We start from the raw sequence: 18,099 nt of genomic DNA on the forward strand, positions 1-18,099 counted from the left end.
TAACCGTAACTGCATGCATTAAAGTAAAGCATTTAATAAATGTTTGCGCATGACATTCTGAATATTTTTCCACGTCAAACTACTGGGGTCTTTTTGTTTTCATTTTAAATTATGCAAGCAATTAACTGAGTAAAAAAAAAAAAAAAGAGGAGGATGAGAGTGTGCAGTGGATCCAAAAATGTTGAAGACATCCGCATAACATTAAATGTCAAAAAAATAACACATAACAGAATTGAAGGGCAAAAAAAAACAAAAATGTTATAAAAAAAAAAACGTTGATGTAAAGCCTTTTTAATTAATAATCAAACTTCTAAGACATGATTAATCTGATTCAAAAAAATAATTCTTTGACAGATCTAATTTAAATGTAATGGGCAAATTCTTCCATCTCTTATCAACAATGCTCAGGGTTGCAGGAACTTTTACCAGGTGATTGAGGGGTAAAGGTGGACTCCACTAGACTTATCAGCAGTCAATCCAAACAAGATCGTGTTTGTGGGGCATTGATGGAAATCAATCAAAAGCAAGCTGTGTAAAGTCAGCAGCAGAGGCTGTATGTGAAACACAATACAAAGCCAATCATGTTGTGATGCCTTAAAAAACGGTCAGGTCTGATAGTTATTTTTTTCCCGTTTTCATGATCAGTAATTACGACTATTTATGTAAAAAACGGTCAGGTCTGATAGTTATTTTTTTCCCCATTTTCATGATCAGTAATTACGACTATTTATGTAAAAAACGGTCAGGTCTGATAGTTATTTTTTTCCCGTTTTCATGATCAGTAATTACGACTATTTATGTAAAAAACGGTCAGGTCTGATAGTTATTTTTTTCCCCATTTTCATGATCAGTAATTACGACTATTTATGTAAAAAAACGGTCAGGTCTGATAGTTATTTTTTTCCCCATTTTCATGATCAGTAATTACGACTATTTATGTAAAAAAACGGTCAGGTCTGATAGTTATTTTTTTCCCCATTTTCATGATCAGTAATTACGACTATTTATGTAGAAACATGAACAATCAAAAAGTCTTTTGATTCATCTGTAAAGTAATTGTAGACTGTTGTCATTTGAGGGACTTTTTTTTTTTTTTTTACTTTTACAATACAACATTCAAAAATCATTATGAAAAACAATAACACTTAACAGTTTCCCTAATAGATAAATAAATGGAAGTTGGAAGATTTTGAAAGAAAGTAGGCAATGAAGACAAGAATTTGCTGATGTCATAAAATACACCAGCAGCACACTAACTTGAATATCCAGCACAAGGTGTCTTGAGTATGTGCAGGATAAGCATAGTAACAAATTCGAGGCCTCTTGGAGCAAAATACAGAGTGGAGAGTCTGTAAGGGAAATATACATATTTATATATACATATTTATATATATATATATATATATATATATATATATATATATATATATATATATATATATATATATATATATATATATAAATTCATTGCAGCCATTTTCAGACTCTCCTTTACCCAAACACTTGGAAAAATAAATAAATAAATAGATAAATAAATAAATAAATAAATAAGTGAGCCTAGCCGGTTTCCCAAGAGACGGAATTCCCGGCACTTTCACTGATAGTTTAACAGTAAACCAAAACAGGCAACTCAAAATATTCAAAATGGTCAGTAAATAAAAACAAATAATAATCAACCAAAAATGGCTCTAAAATGACAACTTAGTATTCACGATATCAGGCTAACAGTTGTTGATGTTTAGTCTACTTATTTATGCATTTATTTATTTATTTATTCACTCGCCTACTTCTTATTAATTTACTGATGGAAAATGTATTTACTTGTAAAAAACAAACAAACAAAAAAACCTTGTATACACACTTCAAAATGTTTGCTTTGTTCTTGTTTTGTTACCTTATTCTTTACTGCTCAACCAATATTTATGTTTATGTAAAACACTTTGTATACAGCAATGCTGCTTTATAAAGCTCTTTATAAATAAAGTTGAGTTGAATAACAGACAAAATATATAATGATTGTGTCCATGTTTATATTAGAGTATGACTCAACATTCCACACCTAAACTTGAAGCTGTCTAATTTGCACACAGTTCCTCAGAAAGCAATTTGTTTATTTATTGATCCTTTCGCAAAATACACAATTGTACACTCACAGACTCACACTGCACATCATTTAGAATGCAGCTTCTTTGTTTTCCAAACAATGACTCTAAAATGTAATTTCCGTTGTTGCCTTCTCAAAATTTTAATGCAACCAGTGCTGTGTGGCATCCATAGAAGGGGAACAGACAGCATCAGTTTTAAGGTTCCTCAGGTAGTAAAACACTGTGAAAACATATTGTTACAGCTGACTTGAGGAAATGATGAGCTCCAGGCATCAAGGAAAGTTGTAAATCCTTGGCAAAATGGAGCCTTGCTAGGTTGTGTCTGAAGGGAATTTACAGTAAAGTCGAAATCTAGAAACCCCCAAAACTCCACCCATGCGCACTCCACTTTGCACTAGTCTTGTGCTGGGCGCAAAAATAGGAAAATAGGGTCCAGAAGATCAGACCACATTTTATAACCTTTGTATGGACAAATTCAAGAAATTTCTAAGGGTTCACATAGTTACACTGTAACAGCATTCATTTAAACAAAAGGCAATTGTATTTTTGTTTTGTATTGAGTGCAATTCCTCCAGACCAGTTAAATACTGAATAATGGTTGATATTGTGCTATGCAATGACTCATAGCCAATTAAAAGAACACTGTGTGGGGTTTTGAGGATGCGCTCAACTGAGAGGAATTAAAGAAGTGCGTTTTTTCTGTCGCCAAATTGGCTCAAGCATTACAAGTGATTTGTCAACTACTGCAATCCAATCTCATACCATCATGCAGTTATTTTCAATAATACCAGCTATTCATTACCAGTTCACAAAGCGCAGTCAAGATTAATCTAATCAAGATAGCATTCATCTGTGTGTGTAACAGAGACAAAATAACATCATTATAGCTGGGTTACCATGATAAAAGATTGATCTATATGTGAATTTTCCTTCCAATGCTGTTCAAAAGCTAATCAAGCATGTGTCTTTCAATTTACAGTACTGTGCTATTCTTTAAGGCATTAAAAATTAAAAAATTAAATTACAAGTTATAAGTTTTATTTACTTCCTGTTGCGGCCACTAGCGCGAAACAGACTATAATTAGTTTTATTTTCAGTTTGACTTGCTTGATGCTTGTTGGAGAAATCTCAAGTAATATGTTCACTTTTCAAAGCCAAATTCAAATATCACAATACCCTGCTCAAGTTTCCACCAAAGGGTCACACGAATCAACCCTCCTGAAGTGTGCTGCTTGTGGGCTCAACTAAACCTGGAAGCGGAAAGTTTTGAGAATTGTTTCTATGAGAAAACAGATGGTCTGTAAAGCTGAGTCCATTGTGATCATTTTATTTAACAGTTGTATTTTACAGGAGATTAATTATATTCAATGTGCAAGGAAAGCTATTAGAACAGTATTTCCGCACTATAAGGTGCACCTAAAAGCCTTAAATTTTTTCAAAAGTTTACCATGCGCCTTATAATCCAGTGCGCCTTATATATGGATCAATATTGGGCCGCAAAGGTCTCGTTGTCGAGACACTATCGATGACCTTGCACGATCGGTGACGCGCATGTGCAGGAGATCCCGCCATCTTGCATCGCGAGCTAATACTAATACTTTACCTCAGAGAAAATAATAAAACAGCTGTTTACTTATTTTGGGAGTGAATGGAGTTGTCGGAAAGCTGGTTTGTAATCTATTAATAAAGTTTGACTGACTTATCTGACTGTTTTGTTGAATTTCCCTTTAACGCAGCACCATCTAATGGATGCATAACGTAACCCCAGCCTCTACTGTAGAGCCTTATATATGGAAAAAGTTTTAAAATATGTCATACATTGAAGGTGCGCCTTATAATGAGGTGCGCCTTATAGTGCTGAAAATACGGTAATTGATTTTGAATATACTTTATATTTGATTATTAGTTTATATTCATGACAAAATTCTACTCAATATCTGTTACAAGCTTTGTACAAAAAAAAAAAAAGAATCGTAAGAGAAAAATGTGATTTATTGCTATTAATTATGGAAAATTCCATCCATCCAACCATTTTCTTGACCGCATACTCCTCACAAGGGTCGCGGGGGTGCTGGAGCCTATCCCAGCTGACATCGAGCAGTAAGCGGGGTACACCCTGGACTGGTTGCCAGCCAATCGCAGGGCACACAGAGACGAACAACCACCAACACTCACAAGCACACCTCGGGACAATTCGTAGCGCCCAATTAACCTGCCATGCATGTCTTTGGAATGTGGGAGGAGACCGGAGTACCCGGAGAAGACCCACGCGGGCACCCAGGAAGGCCGGAGCCTGGACTCGAACCCGAGTCCTCAGAACTGGGAGGCGGACGTGCTAATTACTCATCCACCATGCCGCCCTAATTATGGAAAATTGAGTGATTAATTAGTTAAACAAATTAAATTGTTGTATATTCCGTATTTTAGTAAATCATATGTGTGTCACAAATAGTGTCATCTACATTAAACAAACTAAGCTTTCTCAAGTTTGCACTGTAAAACACTTGAAGCAAATCTTCATTTTTGTTTTGCCATTATTGTAAAGCAGTTGTGAGGAAGGAATTGTGGTTTTTTTTAGTGATATTTCCAGAAGCATGATTTAAAAAGGTGGCCTGTATAGCCTTAGTCTTGTGTTCTGATAGAAGCATTTTTCATCTGTGCTTTGTTTACTAGAAGTTCTAGCATTATGTGCCGTTTGAAATCCTACGGCATTATTGTGAGTTTACTCGACAGGGATTTTACTTTTTTCCTTGTGGGAGAAAATGAAGCAATGCATATCTTAGCTACTTGGCGTGTGTAATATGTTAAATTGTCGTCCTTAGCCCATCACGCTGTTATCCACAGCAGCACTCTGAGATGTGCATCGTGTCTTGTCTTGTGCCATGAAGCAGAAGCTGTCCCTTCCTGTGCCTTTTGAGATCACACTGCAAGGCCTCAAGGGTGGCAGATGAGCAGGGAGGCTTATGAGGACGAGGAAAATGAGAGCCAGAGAAGAGTAGCAGGAAAGAATTGGAAGTTGCAAGGTGAGAATGTTTCAAAAAAAGAGCAGCAAAATGATGAGGCAACGTGACTCACGTGTTTTGTTTGAGATTTCTTTGTTCCGCCCTGCTCAACAATTTGGAACTAGCTCAAGTGAATCATAGACCAACCTTGATAATCTCTGTACAGATTTAACTGTCTTGAATATTTTACAGCCTGAGTGGATCTACATTGTGTAAGGCATCAATGATGTATTCCTCATGGCAGAGATTAATTTTGACAAAGCCAACAATAAAAAAAAATACACTGACAGAGTGCTGTTCGTGCTGCTGTGGCCTTAGAAAAATTTAATTATTGACATAAACTACAAGGCATGTTGGGTGGGGATAAATATTCTGCACGTATGCTAAAAATATATTTGAGACAAGTTTGTGTCGATACTAATGTTGTCGGTGGGGGACTTTGCCACAACGAGGCTCCAGTTAACAGCAACCCTTACGAGGTCAAGTGGTATTAAAAAAATATATGGACGGATGTATGCAAAGATGAGCTTCACTGGCAAGAACCTATTCAAGGTCAAGCAATCCTCCAGGAAGACTCCTAAAAACTCATCCACCTTTTGCCAGGCACGTCTCGCTCAGCATAGTTCAATGGGCTAAATCATTTGTGCCCCATAGGTCAGCTTCAATAAATAAATAAATAAATAAATAAATAAATAAATAAATAAATAAATAAATAAATGAACAAACTATGGGTGTCAAAATGAGTGAGTTAATTTTGAGTTCCGTTAATGCCACTAATGTTTTGAACGCACTCATGACTGCCCCTTACTTGGAAAGTCTGTACTGTAGGAATTCCAGTCGCAGTGCAGCAGGCACATCCATGTCAGTATTTAGCAGTAATACATTTAATAATAATGCATATATTTGTGGAGACTGGGGTCAAGTTGTATTTTGCAATTTAAAAAAATGTGCATAACTTCACAAGTTACTTCATGTTAGATTAGATAGCTCTTTTAATATGAAAAGAAAAATGCACTGAGCTGTCACCAATATCTTACAAATGCAATAATGCCATCTAGTGGCCAAAAAATGACCTCATCACAAATCAATATCACACTCGTTTTTTGTTTTTTTTGTTTTTACAGTACAGTCCATCTTTTTAATTTTAACTCAATTATGTTATGAAATTACTGTGTCAATGACTAAAAGATGCATCCTTATTTCTATACGGTTAACATTTGTTCTCACTTTCATGTAAACAAGAGTATGAAAACTTGGAAAAAATATGTTACTGTGCATTTTATTGTACATTTAGAACACGTATAAAATTTGTAATTAATCGTAAATTAACTATTAAAGTCATGTGATTAATTACGATTAAAAATTTTCATCGCCTGACACCGCTAAAATAAACATGACTCAGTGATGCTGCTATTCTCCAACAATAGTCTTCACTTGTCTATTTTTTTAAGTTATTACGTTGCAGGCTGCTGTCACACTGCAAACCTAGAACAAAGAATCAATTTGAATTTCCTTATTAAGGTGGAGAACGGCACAATGGAGTTTTTCAAACTCTTTCAAGAGGCTTGAGATGGAATGTCACTGCTGTGAAGCTTTGAACGGCACAAACGCTTCAAGAGTGACGGTTGACAATGACCCCAATCAGGGAAGTCTTTCATGATGGAGACGACTGAGACCACTTACAGAGTAAATTAGATGGTGTGCGGTCACAGATTCACAGTGCAGTTTGACACTGGGTCAGATGCTTCACCAACTTAACCAGTCATTTAAAAAAATTTTCTTTCTCTACCTTCAGGTGTGTGTGAAGCACCATGTGAGAGCGTGACAAAGACTGATAGCAAGTGTGTTACTCAATATAGCCTGAAAATAAAATTCAGAGTAAACAATATTCTGTTTTATGCCCCTGGAAAGACTGGACAGCAGACATTCCTGTCAACCTAGCTGCAGCCCCACTGGCTATGATGACTGGAACCAATGTCAACCTTTGCTGGTGTAGCATGTGGCAGAAGTTGTGAGACAAAGATGTAGAATGTTACATAATGTAAATAATACAGTGCTTTAACTTGTAAGAATAATTGTGTGAATATTTTTGCACGTTTCCCATCCATAGAAATACAGGACCAAAGATGTACCTTTATGACCACACAATGGCATGGTTAAATATTCTGGTCACTCACCATGCGACAGAACAGTGTGAGGATCTTAGAATCGTGCCTCTTTGTCGTGAAGGTCAGGGAAAAAAAAAAAAAAAAAAACTTGAAATAGGCTTTGAATTCTGCTACTGTAGATCCTTTGACCAAGAGTCACTTTCTATGCAGTATATCTGTATTTCATTTATTTATTTATTGGTCAGCTATTGTCTTTTATTTTGATCTGGTGTTTAACTCTTTGACTGCCACACTTTATAAAAACAAAACAAAAAAATCCACAGTGCCAGCCGCTTTTGAGCATTTTAACTCATCTTTAAAGGCAAAAAGAATATTGTTTGCCTTTACTGCATATAGAATGTGGCTACTAAATGAAAGATCGCATTCCATTCATCGGAATTTTACTAATCATTATTAAACGTCTTCGGCAGTCAAATTAAGACAAGTATTTTTCCTAACGTTTTTTTTTTTTTTTTTTTTTCATTATTTTCCCCATCTTAGTCCGCATGGTGGATGACTGGTTAGCACGTCCGCCTCCCAGTGCAGAGGATCGAGGATCAAGTCCGGGCTTTTGCCTTCCTGCGTTGTGTGGGTTTTCTCCGGGTACCTCCCACATTCCAAAAAACATGCATGGTAGGTTCATTGACGTCTCTAAATTGTCCCTATTGTGTGGATGATTGTTTGTCTATGTATGCCTTGCGAGTGGCTGGCAACTAGTTCTGGGTGTATCCTGCCTATTATCCAAAGCTGGCTGGGATAAGCTCCAGCACCCCCGTGAACCTTGTGAGGAACGAATGAGGCACAACGCTCATGATGGTATCTGATTATGATAGTGTGTAGTTGGATATCCATCCATCCATTTTCTTGACTGCTTCTTCCTCACAAGGGTCGCGGGGGGCAGCTGGAGCCTATCTCAGCTGGCTTTGGGCAGTAGGTGGGGGACACCCTGAACTGGTTGCCAGCCAATCGCAATGTCGTTGGATAGTCACAGAGAATGAAAAAAAGGAAAGTCAACAAAATAGCAGCGCTAGCAATAGCACTGTAAACACGTTATTGGTTTGGAATGGACAGTTAATAAAAAAAGGTGATGAACTTACATGTTGAGCAGAAAAAAGCAACTAGAAGCCCAAAAAATCAGCGCAAGGCTGCTGGAGTGTGCTCGCAAAGTGCACATGAATGATTGACACATCGGGCACATTCGGTTGCTGTGGTTACTTGCAACTCAAATTAGAGGTAAAAAAAATAAAAATAAAATAAAATAGGGCCAGGTACAGAGGATTTTCTCACAGATCATTTTAGTCACATACCATTGTCAGAGCACGGCAACAGTTTTAACAATTGATTATTTGTTTTTGTTTTTTTCCCTATTCAATTTTCAAACTCATCCCTTTTAAGCTTTCATAAATGCATTCTGTGAAATTCTGAAATAATTGTTCATTCATCAGCATATTTCCTTTTGTGTTTTTTTTTTTTTTTTTGGCTAGTATACTATCAGTTTCCTCCAGTGGTATTAATTAGCCCGAGGGATGTAAACATGTTTACTTGGAAACCTACAGTCAAGTCACATCATAATGCTTGTCAAATATTGACAGCTGGAGAATCTCAGAGTTGATTTCATCTTCATCACAAACCGCCTATTTGCAGAAGCGTTAGATAAACACTGGAACTCAAAGAATGGAGGATTCATAACATGTTCACATCAATACAACTGAGCTCCTGTTTTTCAGTCTCTGCAAGCTTCTGTCACAGAAGTTTCAGCCGAGGGCTGATGGTCGTCTGGTGCTTATCAACAATGCAAACATTTCTTAAGTAGCCTGTCTGCTTTCGTTGGCATCCATGTGTCACATTTAGGAGCAACATTTCTCTTTATAATGCGTCATCAATTAAGACGTTTAAGTTTCAGAAGCAAACGTGATTCACTCCACTTTCTGCGGTCTTTCTTCTTTCTTTCTGTGTCAAGGTCGGATTTGTGAACATATCACATTAATGATTATTAATGATCCCCTAAGATCCTCAAGTAAACACTGCTTTTAAAATTGTCATCTTATTACCAATTGTGTCTAGAGAGACAGTGATTAGTCATGTGGCATGATTTGAAATGTTGTGCTTTTGAAATGGTATGAAGACAACAATCGTGGCTCACATTTTGATGTTGGACGTAATCACTGCATCAAACATTCTTTCAGAAGTATGTTTTATTTGAAAACTTATGTCATAGTCAAAACATTTTCAAAAGAAGAAGACATAATTCTAGCCCATTTCTTAAATTCTCTTTTCTGAAAACATTGTCTTGACAGACATACAGCAATCGCTATGGACGCCTCTATTCAGTTTGATCTTCTATTTTCTTTCTTCTTCAAATGATGAGCTCTTCAATTGCATTAGTTTTGGTTTAATTATTTCTAAATGGTGTTTTATCAGCTCTCTTAGTTAATCATATTTATGGCACATGATGACATGAACAAAAGTTAGCTGCTTGGTTATGTATTTCCAGAAGTTTTAGTTGTCATCAAATGGCCAGTTTTTGCTCAGTTAAAGCACCCTGTCCAGCTCGTCACTATACATGATAAAATATTGATAATATTTAAATGGATGTTTATATTGGCCAATTAGACATATTCATATTATTTAAAAGTCAATATACTTTTAAAGTGAGTTATGCAAGTTACACTAGCACAAGACTAGTGAGTAGGGAGTCACACAAAAACCACAAATTGTTTAAATCAGATTAATTTTCTCTCAAGGTGATCCACATGAGTGGATTTGTCCTAACAGCAACCCTCTGCTCTGGACATCTCTATTTGTTTCGCTCCGAATCGCATGCCACCCTTTCCCACTCTCCTCTGTTGTAAGACTTGTAAAACCCAACAGGATGTTGTGCAGTCAAGTGGAACCACTTGTGCTGCAGCTCAACTCCCGCCGACAGATTATGATATACTGCTATATTATGATAAAAGAGCAATGCTTCCAATTTGCTGTAGGGCGTTGAGTGTGAATGCTCAGAATCCCCCCCCCTGCTGTGGTTCTCGTTACGCCATAGGAACAGAGCAAATTAATTAGAATCTTTTCCCACATGTGATTACAGTGTTTGGGATTTCCCCTGCAAAAGACTGTGAACAAGTGTCTGTGGCCTGTTGGTAGGATCACACAAAGTGTTGAAATCAGAGGTATAGGTATTATGGTCACAATACACTGTATACACACACAGCTCTATTGCCTAAATTTGTCACGATTTGGGGTGCGAGTGGGTGATGGGCGTGAATGTCGTGGATAGACCCATTGGTGGAGAAACATTACAGGAAGACAGACAGGAATGGCAATATAAGGAACTTTATTTACAATGACCAAGTAAAAGACTGGATTGGACATGAGAGGACTGGTCGCCAAGACTTGACCAGGCAACTGGAAGCTGGTTGACATGACAGGACGGAACGTGAGAGGACTGGTCGCCAAGACCAGATGGGAAGGGGAAGCTGGTTGACATGACGGAATATGAGAGGACAAGTCGTCAAGACCAGACCGTACAAGGGGTGGGAGGTAGCCATAGTGGGGCATGACGTGAGTGGACTGGTCGCCATGACTGGACTGAACGTGGGCAACTTGACAAGACAGTGACTTGATGACGTGGGTGACTAGACACGAGTACCAATCAGGACGAGGGGGGTACTGGACTGAGACGAGGAAGACGTGGACGACTGGATGTGATGACGATGTGAGTGAACTTGACTGAGACAAGGACGACTTGAACAGAGACCAAAAACATCGTTGTTCTAAGACTTGACTGTCTTGAACAGAGACCGAAAACGCCGTTGTTCTAAGACTTGACTTACCAACACCAACACCAACACCAACACCAACACCAACACCAACACCAACACCAACACCAACACCAACACCAACACCAGCACCAGCACCAGCACCAGCACGACAGGACAGGACAGGACAGGACAAGAGAATGCTCCCACATGTACTGAACAAACACCATTAACTAAATACATCAACACTAACGAGAGACTAACAAGACACACCTGGGAAACACAGTAGGCTGAGGGCACTGATTGGTCACACATACTGGGAAGGGAAGACACACTCAGGTGGACGAGGGTAACCATGACAAGGGGAGAACTCAGGACAAAACACTACAAACACCTAAAACCAAACAAAACCTAACCACACGGAACCAAAACATGACAAAATTGTTGCATTGAAAGAAGTATCTGAAGTAAGTTTGATCTTTTTGACTCTTACCCCGGGATTACACCGGTTGTGTGTGCGGTGCGGCTGCGGTGCGGTGCGTCTTGACTGCGTGCTCCGTTAGTAATTGACAATGCATGAAGGTTTACTGATATTTAATAATCCTTACCTGGAATTTGTTATGTCTATGACTTTTTTGTGTTATTTATTCATCTATTTATTTATTTATATATTACCAAGTGGGCGAGACCTGCAAAATCATGGTATTTAAATAATTTAAAAAACAATTGGCGTCAGTTATACACAGATTTTAGCTATTTGCAGGTCAATCCTAAATAGCGGGGCTCAACTGTAAATATATTGTTCCAAAAGAAAAATAACATGAATGGAAACGGAACATGAAACACTTCCTATGACTTCCGGGCGTGTTATATACCTATGTTTTATTAGTTTGACATTACTCATTTTATTACTCAGTTTTTTTTTACTTTACAAGATCATCTCGCGTGCTGGATTGAACCCCGTTGCGGGACTGAGCCGGTCCATGGGCCATACGTTTGACACCAGTGATGTAGAGGATAATACCGATTTCTCTTGTAATGTTCATGTTGTGCAAAAGAAGCAGGAGATTTTTACAAATACCTACACACAGACCAAGAGAAGCTTATCCATGCTTTTATCTCGTTTATCGCAATGGTCTTCTGACTGGACTCTCTCAAAGAGCATCAGAGAGTTGCAGCTCATTTAGAACGCTGCAGCTCGGGTTCTAACGAAAACAAGATCAGAACACATCATTCTGGTCCTAAAGGCTTTATTTACACTCTAAGTCAGCCATAGAATAGATTTGAAAATTTTGCTGCTGGTCTATAATTCATGGAATGGTTTGGGTCCATACATTAATGAAATGCAAATTGAATAAAACGTACGGCTCTGAGATCTGCAAACCTGGGTCAATTAGTGGAACCCAGAGTTCAAAGTAAACATGGTGAAGCTGCATTTAGCTGCTATGCTGCATACAAATGGAATAAGCTGACAACAAAAGTGAAGTCAGCCCAGAGTGTAAATGCTTTTAAATCCAGGTTAAAAACCTATTTTTTCATATACCTTTGACTGTCTTCTATACATTTTTACTACTATTTTACTACTACAATTACTATCACATTTTTTTCTTTTCGTTATTTTATAAAAACAGTCTTATTTCTTTACTTTACTCTCAAATATTTTCAAAGTTTTCTGTTAATTTTAATGTTGTCACTGTACGTTCTTTTAGTAATTGTACTTTGCTTTCTCTGCTCTGCTTCTGAATGTCATTAACTGTTGTATTTGTTGACACTAAGTGTTGCGTCTTTACTTGTGTAACACACAGTGATAGCGTTGTGTATGAAATGTGCTAAAGAGATAAAATTGAATCTAGTTCCATATAGTTATATATGCATCATCACAAAGCTACTTACTTGGTATTTCTTGCCTTCCTAAAACACAAAGGCATCTAATCATAATTTTGTTTATTACGACTGTAATCAGACATGTGCATAAAGCAAGTCAAATTAATTTTATTGGTGAAGCAGCAATTCACAAGAGGAAATTTTTACCTCTGATGATCCCATCGCAGGGCACAGCAATCACGCACACACACACAATTAGTAACACAGTTCAGCCGCAGGGGACTTATGCAACAGCTCATGAAAATATTAGAGATCAGGTGCATTGCAGAGGGAAAGACTTATCTTGTTTTGTTTTTGTTTTTTTTACCCCCCTCAATTCTCATTATACCCACATCCCTGAATAGAGTAATCCCAACTCTTCAATCACTTACTCAGCGTAGGCATGGTTTTGTATAGAAAACATATTTACTCAAAAATGTGCAAAAAATAAAATTAAATAAATCAAAATAAGATAAAGTTAAAGAATGCAATTAGATTTTTTTTTTTTTTTTTTTTTACTGAATAGGATAATGAATGAATGCAAATTCATGCATTTCTAACTCCCTCATACCTAACTAATCCCTTTCCAAAAAACTTATGCCAATGCACCGCACTGACTAAATGGATGGAGAGGATATGGATACATGTTTTTTCTGAGCAAACATGTAGCTTGTCGCGCTTACACTTGGATAGTCATGGTATGAATCTTTTTATAGCTCATTGAAGTTCTTTAAAGTACAAATGTCGTGTAGCCTACTTACATGAAAGTCTAGACCTAATCGTTGTATATGTTATACTGTGAATTATTAACAAACAGAGGTTTCAATTGAAAGTAAGCACATATGACTGTTACTATGTCAAAACGGAGTTGACACAATTCTCCAAAATCCCCACCAACACCAACACTAACTCCAAACACCTACATGCTCTGCTTCTTTCAGATCTTATTTTTGTTCCGTGGAATCACATTTTCTCTTTATTTCCGTTTTGGGACTTCTTTTATTTATTTCAAGCAGTTTTGGCATAGCTTTTACTGGTATGGGTGTTACATCACTGCTGAGAGGAAGAGATAGCTTAAAATGTGAAACCAGCCAGACCACACTGACATACTGATAAGCTGTATGTTAGTTTGTTGCGAATCCTGGCTTACGTGCATCTACTGTGTTTTAGCCAGATTGTTACTAATCCACTTGAGTCCTTTCATGCTTTTGAGACTACTTTAATCACAAACAAACATACAGATAATAAACATACAGTGAGAAAACTGTGTCTCCGTAGCTGAACAATGCCGAACTGACACTTTCCCCCGCCACAATTTCCAAGATGAAAGCACCTTGTTGGACTTAAAATATAGTCATTGCTATGTGAAAAACATTTATGCCCGTTTTTGTCCTTTTTTTAAATTGTTTTTATTATTATTATTATTATTATTTAAATACATTTTTATGTTTTTGGGATGGAACTGGATGCAGAAATCCCAAAAATGTAAATAAATAAATACATAAATAAAAACAAATTGACATAAGTGTTTTTCACATAGCAATGTCTGACCTGCCGATCCCGTTTTTTGCCGATACCGATTTCTTTTCATGTCAAGCAGCTTATATTTTCAGTGTTCCAGTCTTGTTTTATTGGAAAACAATGAACAATATTGGCGAAATAATACAAATGGGTTGTTTTAACTGCACATGAAGTAGTTCTATCAAATAAAAATACAAATCCTTATAGTCATCTCAGCAGAAGAGGCTTTTTTTCAGACCTCTGAGGAGGGAGATGAGATTGGTGGAAAAGATCAGTTTATTTTTAAGGGATCGGCCGATCACCGATCTTCCAAAATTCAGGAAATTGGGGCCGATCGATCGGTGCACCCCTAATATATATATATATATATATATATATATATATATATATATATATATATATATATATATATATATATATATATATATATAGGGGTGTGCGTGCGTGTGTGCGTTTGTGTGTGGGGGTGTAATATGCACGCGCACGCGCACACAGTCAGCTTAGAGTCTAAAATAACACCCACGGTTTTCACTTGATGAGGACTTAAAGGAGATTGCTTGTACTATGGTGAAATGTTTTTCTCCCTGAGCCACAGAACCATTGATTCAAACTTCAGTTTTGTCTTGTAAAGCTAGAGATAGTTCTCTCTTGATGTCGAAAATGCTGTTAAAAAGGGCATCCAGTGAACTCGTGTTACTCGGAGACAGATGTATATACAGCTGCTCACCACAATTAGACGTAACTGTAGATATTCATTCTGTGCCTCATGATGAAACTAAACCTTGCTCATTCAATTCTCATGGTATTTGTAAGTTCACAAACTCCGGCGAATACATCTGGTATCGAACCCGCTGATTTTCACTGATACAAACCACCGGTGGTTCAGACCAATCACAAAGCAACGTTGTGTTTGGGGGTGGGATATGCAGCTGTGACAAAACCAGGAAGTGCCGTTGCCGTGGGAAAAAAAAAAAAACCTAACATGGACGCTGCAATTAATTCTGTTCTCGCAGAATTACTCACCGAGAGGCATTTTTAGCTCGTAACAACGTTTGTGTGTTGTTGTTTTTTTCCTACTATGAGAACAAAGACAACATTTTCATCCGTTGCTGTGAGTGATCAAAACAAAAGTTTGGTAGTCGTGCACAGTTGGCGCATCGTCCAATCAGCTCCAAGTATTTTATAGAATGTTCTGCCTTTCACGAGCTAACCACTGTGAAGCAGTCTCAGATTGATATTGCAGAGAACTCCCTTGAGTGAATCACAATTATCAATCTGGTATTGCCAGGTTAGATGAAACTGCTGAGAGGGAGCATATATATAAATTGAACAATGAATGGCTAAAATCTCATCATCCTAAAATGATTACTCTTTGAAACATTAAATTAAAATTTGCAGCAAGTCTCTGAGTTGATTAAAAAAAAAAAGTTCTTCAAAAGTTTTGCTTAAGATTGGAGAGTTTGATTCCTGTTTCTAGTTTAGATTGTTAAAATCTAAATTATGCCTCATCAGAATGGACCTAACCACTTCTGCTTTTATGGTAGCAGGAAAGACATTTGCCTGAAGAGAGCAATTTATAATGGTAAAAAAATAAATAAATAAAAAAAAATAGCTCTTCTCGGGCGGCACGGTAGTCGAGTGGTTAGCACGTCCGCTTCCCAGTTCTGAGGTCTCCGGTTCTAGTCCAGGCTCGGACCTTCCTGGGTGGAGTTTGCATGTTCTCCCCGTGCCCGCGTGGGTCTTCTCCGGGTACTCCGGTCTCCTCCCACATTCCAAAGACATGCATGGCAGGTTGATTGGGCGCTCCGAATTGTCCCTAGGTATGCTTGTGAGTGTGAATGGTTGTTCGTCTCTGTGTGCCTTGCGATTGGCTGGCAACCAGTCCAGGGTGTCACCTGCCTACTGCCCAGAGCCAGCTGAGATAGGCGCCAGCACCCCCCGCGACCCTTGTGAGGAATAAGCGGTCAAGAAAATGGATGGATGGATGGATAGCTCTTCTCGCATAAATCCAAAACATGCTTTAAATGTTTTAAAAATAGATGTTCGGATAGGGTCTAATATAATATAAGTTAGTGTCAGTAAAGAGCAACAATGCTTTCAAATCTTGGATTTAAAGTGGAAGTCAATCTTAAACATTTCTTGGCAATAATATGTTATATGTGACCTGACTAGTGTAAACATGGCATTCTGATTAATATTACATATTTGGAATATGAGTTATGAAGCAAAATTCAGCTGTTTTTATCCACATCAGGGGGTGGCGATTTTGCCACTTGCTGTCGACTGAAGACGACATCAATGTTGCTCAGGGCTCAAGCAACAACCAATCAGAGCTCACCTGTTTTCTGAAGCTACACTGTGATTGGTGAGCTGGATTTTGCTGCTTAACTCATATTCCATTAGCACAATATTAACCACAATATCCTATTTAGACTAGTGGGGCTGCATAGAACATACTGTCAAAAAAAAATAAAAAATAAAAAAGGTAATTGACTTCCCCTAGTTGAAAACCTTGCGACTTTAGCGTTTTGGTAGCAAGCTTGGACTAAACACTAAGCAAAACACGTTCAACAATAAAATGTTTCTAATATGTGAAAGTGTATCCAGTATGCAGATAAGTGCACCAGAGTATACAGGTACAAAGAACTGCTATTTCACCATTGTTAGAATAGCCATGAAACCGACCATTTAGCTTGTCCTCATTCATCATTCAGTAGCTGCACAATCACATCGAAATAGGGAATTAGGCTAGCAGTTATCCTCTTTTGTCTTCTACATCTTAAGGTGATTTGTCTGAACGGTAGCACATTAGGGCCAGATACATCAAGCATGAAAGGTGGAAATTGGATTCCTTATCTGGCTAATTCCCAATGTATGTCTTCAATCATAAGCAGATTTTATCTGGAATGGAGACGCAAGAGGTGACAAGTGTAAGTTGGCCTTTGAAGATTTAATAGATTAAAAGATTAATCAAATGGATCAAAAGATTAGGTTTTGAATACTTGGCCTTCTAATCATTTGGGTCCTATTAGCACAAATTTCTTAAACGGAGTGTTTTGCTGGTTTCTGGCTACTCACCTTTCAAAATGTTCAGACCCCAGGCAGTCGTGCGTTTCCTGCTCCATTATTCATACTTGAGGTTTTTACCCGGAGGTTATTTCTTGGCATTGTCACTAATCTGAATGTCTTCACCAAAATCTGCTTCAAAGTAAACTTTGTTAGTTCAAACATGGTGGATTGAAAATATCTGTAGAAAGATTTGTTTCACAATCCCAAATCTCTTCATCAATTTGTACACAAGAATGTTGATAGAGGTGACGTGTTTTGGAAACTGGGGTGCACATTTTGTACTGACGACAGCGCAAGGTTACAACTCTTTATAGCTTTTATCTTGGAGTGTTTTTGGAGATTTTCCACACTTTTAACTTTTTCAGGGTAACTTGGCTCAGCATGGTCCAATAGCTTTATGAGTGTGAGTGCCTCTATCACCGAAAAGCGTGTCCGGCTCGCTTCTCTTGTTGACAGTCTGGGTATAAATATCATTATATGTCCTTTCAACACTCTAAACATCACTGTTGTCACTGAGGCCTTTGACAGCTGCTGTTCATTTGATGGAGCTGTGGTGAAGTGTTAGCGGTTAAAAAAAACAAAAACAAAAAAAAGAAAACACGTCAGTCATTGAAAATGGCTTTTACTGTCAACTTTA

This window comes from Festucalex cinctus, chromosome 4 (assembly GCF_051991245.1).
Source record: "Festucalex cinctus isolate MCC-2025b chromosome 4, RoL_Fcin_1.0, whole genome shotgun sequence".
NCBI lineage: Eukaryota > Metazoa > Chordata > Actinopteri > Syngnathiformes > Syngnathidae > Festucalex > Festucalex cinctus.